The following is a 7,627-nucleotide window of genomic DNA, read 5'->3' as shown; positions in this document are numbered from 1 at the left end:
ATGGCAGCAGGATAATCAACACTTTTTCTAATAAGGTTCTTCCTTAATATGGTTTAATAAACTTAAAATATGATAAATAGTTAACATGCTCAATAAATGTTGGAAATTCTACAGTAGCCTCTGTTAAGAGTTGGGAACCTTCTGTAAAATCTATAGATTCATATTGTCCCTGAAACCTGAGTTAAAAATAGATCCTTACAATCTGTCATAGGGAACTGTTTGAATCTTAATAATTTTTATAGAAGTCCAATGAGTCCCAAATTTTTACAATAACTCACTGATGACTTTAAGAAGCCTCTTAAAAATTTTCAGTCCCAGATCACACTTTATGCAACCAGAAACATTTTTGAAGTTAAAGCTAGTTAAATGGAATAAAAACCAATATTAAAAAAGAAGGGTAAGATAAGCAATGCTAATTTAAGTTGTTTAATAATTCAAAAAATAGGATAACTTTCCAAATGAATGCCAAGCAACACTAAAATGGCACCACCTTTCTTTTTATAGTTTTTAAGTTATTAAAATCTTATATGTGTACACAATCACCATCAACCTAAAAGCCATGTTTTCTTTCCAAGCAAGTTGTTTTGTGAAGAAAAGAAGTTTAACTCTTGTCTACGTAAATATGGCCCAAAATACACCCTAAGGTTTTACAATGTTTATGAAATGCAACCTACACATAAAAGCATGAAACTGAAATCTTGCATATGCATCTCGTGTAGAGCTAACCTCGTTGATGGAATGTACGAGCCTGGACGGAACACGAAGAAGGGCACCCTGTCTGCTGGGCTGAACGTAATCAAGGCAAATCAAGGCCCAAACTAAGTTCGAAAGAGCCCAAGGCTGAGTTAGGGAAAGAAGACAAGCCCCAGAGCATAACCCAATTTTCTAAATTTATGCACTACTTATGCTACTTATGTTTGTGCATTAAGTTTATAGGTATTGTTTAAAACCCTAGTTGCATGATCCTAGGTACCTATGCTCTGAATACTAGCATCATAATCAAGGCCCAAACTAAGTTCGGAAGAGCCCAAGGCTGAGTTAGGGAAAGAAGACAAGCCCCGGAGCATAACCCAATTTTCTAAATTTATGCACTACTTATGCTAGTTATGTTTGTGCATTAAGTTTACAAGCATTGTTTCAAACCCTAGTTGCATGATCCTAGGTACCTATGCTCTGATTGTCGGGCATGCTTCCCAGGCCCACGAGTAGGCCTTGGACAGCCCACTAAGGGACGTACTTGGACAAGATCAGAACAAGGATAGGCGTATCCTTCTCGGACTAGTCTTGTATGTTTATGGAAAACTACTCGGGCCAATACCGAGTAGAAATCTATAATAGTACCCGACTAGGACTCAGACTTGTAACCCTGCCCTCCCGGGTATATAAGGCCGGGCAGGGACCCCCCTCAAACAGAATCCTCAGGACCAGAACATACATCAATACAAACCAACACACAGGACATAGGGTATTACGCGATCTAGCGGCCCGAACCTGTCTAAATCGTGTTCCTTGCGTCACCATTGATTCCTTGATTCTCGACGACCCTCACCGCATAAAAGACCACCTAGGGTACCCCTAGGCGGGTTGCCGGTCTAAAACACCGACAGCTGGCGCGCCAGGTAGGGGAACTCGTCGAGTTTCTCAGCGCGAACTCAATGGCGAAAGTCATCATCAGGCACGTCTTCCTCATCGAAGCCGGCGCCACCTTCATTTTTGGATCCTGGCTCTGCGTCGCCGAAGGCTCGGGATCATTCCGGCGCCAGATCGTCGACATTCACGAGAAGAAACCAGAAGATTTGACCAGAAAAAATCAAGATTTCAAAGTCAACGAGTTCAAGTTCGACTACGCGTCGGATTCAACTTCGCCTCGGACTACTCCAATGTCTCGCTCAGGGGTCAGGCTCTCCCGACCCCAGAACTCGGGGTCGGGCGAGGCAGAGCTCCCCTTCCAAAGGGTCGGGCTCCGCCGACCCGAGGACTCGGGGTCGGGCAAGGCGGAGTCTCGCTCAGAGGTCAGGCTCTCCCGACCCCAGGACTCGGGGTCGGGCGAGACGGAGCTCCCCTTCCAAAGGGTCGGGCTCCTCCGACCCCACGACTCGAGGTCAGGCGAAGCGGAGTCTCGCTCAGGGGTCAGGCTCTCCCGATCCCAGGACTCGGGGTCGGGCGAGGCAGAGTCTCGCTCAGGGGTCGGGCTCTCCCGACCCCAGGACTCGGGGTTGGGCGAGGCGGAACTACTCCTCCAAAGGGTCGGGCTCAGCCGACCCCTGGACTAAGGGTCGGACTCGCTTTGGATTCGGCGGCCCCAGTCGGCATCCAAATCAATTTCGACTTCAAAGCGGTTCCCGCACGGACTCCGCAACGCGACAAAAGTCTACCAAGATTTTCTTGCTCGAACCCGAGTTGAACTCGGGCATGACGAGGATGTTGACTCCGACTCATCCTACTCACCAGAGATACCATTATCTGGTCCAGCCTAAGGGTTGGTAATAACTTGGACACCACAAGGCAGATTCGTCCACTGGCCGGGATTGCGACCATCTTTTCTCGATCGTGACTACGACTCGCGCCTCGTCGCCCATATAGACAACTTTCCATATCAAGAAGGCGTTCCACTTACGTCCAACCACGAAGAAAGCTATACAGAGATTGTTACATCAAGCTCCGGAAACTACTACCCGGACAGGGAGATACTTGTTATTACTCAGAATAACAACCTGGGTACTAGCCAGAATAGAACCCCCAGGCGACTAGCACAAGTCGACAACATCTCTGAAGATGAGTCTACAGCCGACAATGAAACTCCCGAACAGTGCAACCAACGAAGGGCGCGCAATGCCACTCGAGCTGAGCGACGACAGTCGATGGCTACAAATATTCCTATTACAAATCTTGAACGGGCTTTCAACGCAGTTCAGGCTCAGGAGCACAATACTCCACTCGCGGCTATCGCTTCAATCAACCTTTTAACGACATTGATGCCTCAAGATAAGGATAACGCAGCCACAGCTCAACTCGTGCAGCGTGGCAACGGACTAATCGCACAACTCGCGGAGCAAGCTTACAAGCTACTCGACAAAGAATCACCAATCCCGTCCGTTCCTCGCATTACATCGCATCAAGACGGAAGCAGGGGGCCTGCAGATAAAAATGTCACCCCACAAAACGATGATGCAGTCAACCAACCCCGGCAACACAGCCAAGGTCCAAGCAAGCATAAAGCTCCTACTCAACAGAAGGATGTGGGTGAAGCCAGCTGCACCAACTCGGTTAAAAGTATTCGCCCTACTCGGAAGATCCGCGAGATGTCCAACTTCAGCGACCTACGAGAAATCCTCAACAATCGGCGCGAATGGGAAGTCGACAGCTACAACCACTTTCCTGCTTTCACAAACCGGGTAATGAAAACAAAATTACCCGAAAAGTTTAAACCAACCGGTATTACCAAGTACGACGGCAAGCAAGACCCAGTTCAATGGCTACGCTGTTACTCGCTAGCCGTCCAAGCAGTCGGGGTCCATTGACTCTTGGGCAGACTTGACAAAGGCTTTTACCAACAACTTCGCCGGCTCCATGGCTAGACCAGGCAACAAGATCGACTTAAGACAAATTAAGCAGAAAGAGGGCGAGACCCTGCACGACTATCTACGATGGTTCTTTGAAAAGAAGGCTACCATAGTGGACATCTCCGAAGCAGACGTCATTGAGTGCTTCCAAAACGGACTCTATGATCGACGAACATACCAAGACTTCGGTCGCCGACGACCAACCGACGTCAAAGAACTCAAACTCATGGTGCAACAGTAGGCCGATGAATAAGACAAAGAACGAGAACGGTTTGGTTCCCACCGTAACCGCGGACGCGACAACATCAACAACAATGAACCAGATAAAACTCGGCATAACGATGCTCGGAACTCCTATCCAGGTAACCACAATCGCAAAAAGGAAGCCCGACAACACCGTTGTTGCCATGACCAGCTCCGGAAAAAAGGGACATCGCAGAAATGACGACGGACCAACCTTCACGGAGCTACTCAAAAAGCATTGCCCATGGCACCAGACTAGCAAGCACTCCGCATTAGACTATTACAGCATGCGCCGAGTCATGCAAGACTTACCCGCACCACCAACTCCTGAAGAGTACGCCAAAAACAGAGATAAGGGTAAAAACAAAGCCCGCAACGACGAAGATGAGGACGGCGATTTCCAACAAGCTTCAAAAATCGTCAACGTCATTTTTGGCGGCATTCCCAGCACTACATCCAAGCGAGCTAACAAACTCGTAATCAGGGAGATCATGGCCATTGAGCCGACAGACCCCACACCGCTAAAGTGGTCGGAAGTTTCAATTTCTTTCAGCGGAAAAGATCAATGGACAAAATTTTCAGAACCAAGCCGTTTTCCACTAGTCCTGGATCCAGTCGTGGCAGGTTCAAAGTTAACCAAAGTACTCATCGACGGCGGGAGCGGCCTCAACGTTATCTTCGCCAAAACATTAAGGAAAATGTGATTCGACGTCACTGAAATGCTTACTCCAACGGATTCACCTTTCTACGGCATTGTGCCCGGAAACGCGGCCATGCCACTGGGACAAGTTGTCCTTCCAGTCACCTTCGGAACTAAGGAACATTAACGCACCGAGTACATCAGATTCGAGGTCGCCGACTTCGAGACATCTTATCACGCCATACTCGGACGGCCAGTACAAGCCAAGTTTATGGCCATACCACATTATGTCTACCTAGTACTCATGATGCCAGGTCCCAAAGGAGAGCTCACGCTACGAGGAGATCTCCAGAGATCCTACAAGTGCGACACCGAAGCCGTGGAAATTGCTGCGACTACTCAATCTCCTAGTCCCATGCAGCAAGTCTTCACAGCTTCAAAGAAACTCCATCCCACCAAACTAGAGATCCCGGAAAACAAGTTGGGCTCCACAAAGGTGAAACCCGCCAGTGAGCAAGACTTCAAATCGATCGACCTCCAGACCGGTGATCCTTCCAAGACAGCCCTGATCGGAACAGGGCTGGATCCTAAATAGGAATTCGCGCTCGTCAGTTTCCTTCGGGCTAACCATGATATCTTCGCTTGGAAGCCGGCTGACATGCCAGGTGTGCCCAAGGAACTGATCGAGCATTCCCTCAACGTCGACCCCAAAGCTACTCCAAAACAGCAACGACTACGCCGATTCGCTCAGGACAGACGAGAAGCAATCAAAAAAGAGTTAGCCAAACTACTCAAGGTAGGATTCATCAAGGAAGTCTTCCATCCTGACTGGCTCGCCAATCCTGTGCTTGTTCGTAAGAAAAATAACGAATGGAGACTATGTGTCGACTACACCGACCTCAACAAACACTACCCGAAAGATCCTTTTGGGCTACCCAAGATTGATCAAGTGGTCGACTCCACCGCCGGGTGCGCCTTGCTATGCTTCCTCGATTGCTACTCCGGCTATCATCAGATAAGTCTCAAAGAGGAAGATCAAGCCAAAACAGCGTTCATTATGCCCTTTGGAGCTTTCTGCTACAAAACAATGTCCTTCGGACTCAAGAACGCAGGAGCAACTTACCAAAGGGCTATACAGATGTGCTTCGAAAAGCAGCTACATCGCAATGTCGAAGCTTATGTTGACGACGTCGTCGTCAAAACAAGACACCGGGAGTAACTCATTGCCAACTTTGAGGAAACTTTCTCCAGTCTCCGAGCTTTCCGATGGAAACTCAATCCTACTAAGTGCGTCTTCGGAGTACCTTCCGGCAAACTACTCGGGTTCATCATTAGCCATCGCGGCATTGAGGCCAACCCGGAGAAGATATCTGCCATCACAAACATGCAGGCACCAGCCAGCATTAAGGATGTGCAGAAACTCACAGGCTGCATGGCCGCTCTCAACCGGTTCATCTCGAGACTTGGAGAACGGGAACTACCCTTCTTCAAGCTTCCCAAACGCCAGGACAAGTTCAAATGGACGGAAGAGGTAGATAAGGCTTTCACACAACTCAAAGACTTTCTGTCAAAGCCTCCTGTACTCACCGCTCCCTCGCCGAACGAAGACTTGCTCCTATACATCTCCGCTACTACTCATGTCGTCAGCACGGCAATAGTAGTCGAACGGTCTGAACCGGGCCACGCTTACAAGGTCCAACGACCTGTCTACTTCGTCAGTGAAGTACTCTCGGACTCCAAAACTCGGTATTCACCAATACAAAAGCTATTATATGTTATTCTGCTCACCTCCCGGAAGCTGCGCAATTATTTCCAAGAGCACAACATCACAGTCATCTCCGATTTCCCGCTCGGCGAAATTCTCCATAACAGAGATGCCACGGGTAGAATCTCCAAATGGGCAGTTGAACTCGGTGCTCTCACTTTGAACTTCAAGCCAAGGACAACCATCAAGTCTCAGGCTTTGGTCGACTTCATAGCTGAGTGGGCCGAAAATCAAGTCCCAACTCCAGTCGAACGACCAGAACATTGGGTAATGTACTTCGACGGATCCCTCAAACTTGAAGGAGCCGGCGCAGGCGTCTTACTCATCTCCCCCAAGGGAGACCAACTCAAGTACGTGCTGCAGATATTCTGGGAAGCATCTAATAACGAAGCCGAGTACGAAGCACTGCTACACGACCTTCGCCTCGCAATCTCCCTCGGCATCAAACGACTACTGGTGTACGACGACTCCCTAGTCGTCATAAACCAAGTCAATGACGAGTGGGACCAAAACAAGGACAACATGGACGCTTATTGCAAAGAAGTCCGTAAACTGGAAAACAAATTCTCTGGTCTGGAGTTTCATCACATCGTCCGCGACAAAAACGTTACCGCCGACGTCTTATCCAAAATGGGCTCAACTCGTGCAGAAGTTCCAGCAGGAATTTTCGTACACGAACTACGCAAGCCTTCATACCTGAACAGGTCACATCGCCAGTAGTCCCGACTACTGACGCCTCCCGAGAGATCATGATGATAGAAGTCGATTGGAGGACACCCTTCATCGACTACATCAAAGATCACCAGCTACCATCCAACAAGAATAAAGCTGAGCAAATCTCCCGACGAGTAAAGAATTACGTTCTAGTCGGAGACAAGCTCTACAGGAAAGGTGCATCATCTGGAGTACTCATGAAGTGCGTCACCAGAGAAGATGGCCAAGAAATCCTAGAAGAGATTCACAGAGGAATCTGCGGCAACCACACCTCTTCGAGGACACTAGTTGGCAAGGCTTTCAGAGCAGGGTTCTACTGGCCAATGGCTCTGGCCGACGCCAAGCAACTAGTCCAGAAATGCTAAGGTTGTCAATTCTTCACAAAACAGCAACATGTGCCAGCTTACAAGCTAGTCACAATACCTCCACATGGCCATTTGCCTGCTGGGGGCTCGACATGATTGGCCCGTTACCAACTGCGCCAGGAGGATTCAACAGAGTACTCGTGGCAATCAACAAGTTCACCAAATGGATCGAGGTCAAACCAGTCACTTGCCCCAAGGCAGACCGAGTCCTCGACTTCTTGGATGAAATCGTACACCGCTATGGTTTTCCCAACAGGATTATCACAGATCTCGAGTCAAACTTCAATAATCACGACTTTTGGGAATATTACGAGAACAGCGGCATCGACGTCCGCTA

This window comes from Setaria italica, chromosome I, assembly GCF_000263155.2.
Source record: "Setaria italica strain Yugu1 chromosome I, Setaria_italica_v2.0, whole genome shotgun sequence".
Classification (NCBI taxonomy): Eukaryota; Viridiplantae; Streptophyta; class Magnoliopsida; order Poales; family Poaceae; genus Setaria; species Setaria italica.
This window is presented reverse-complemented; position numbering follows the sequence as displayed.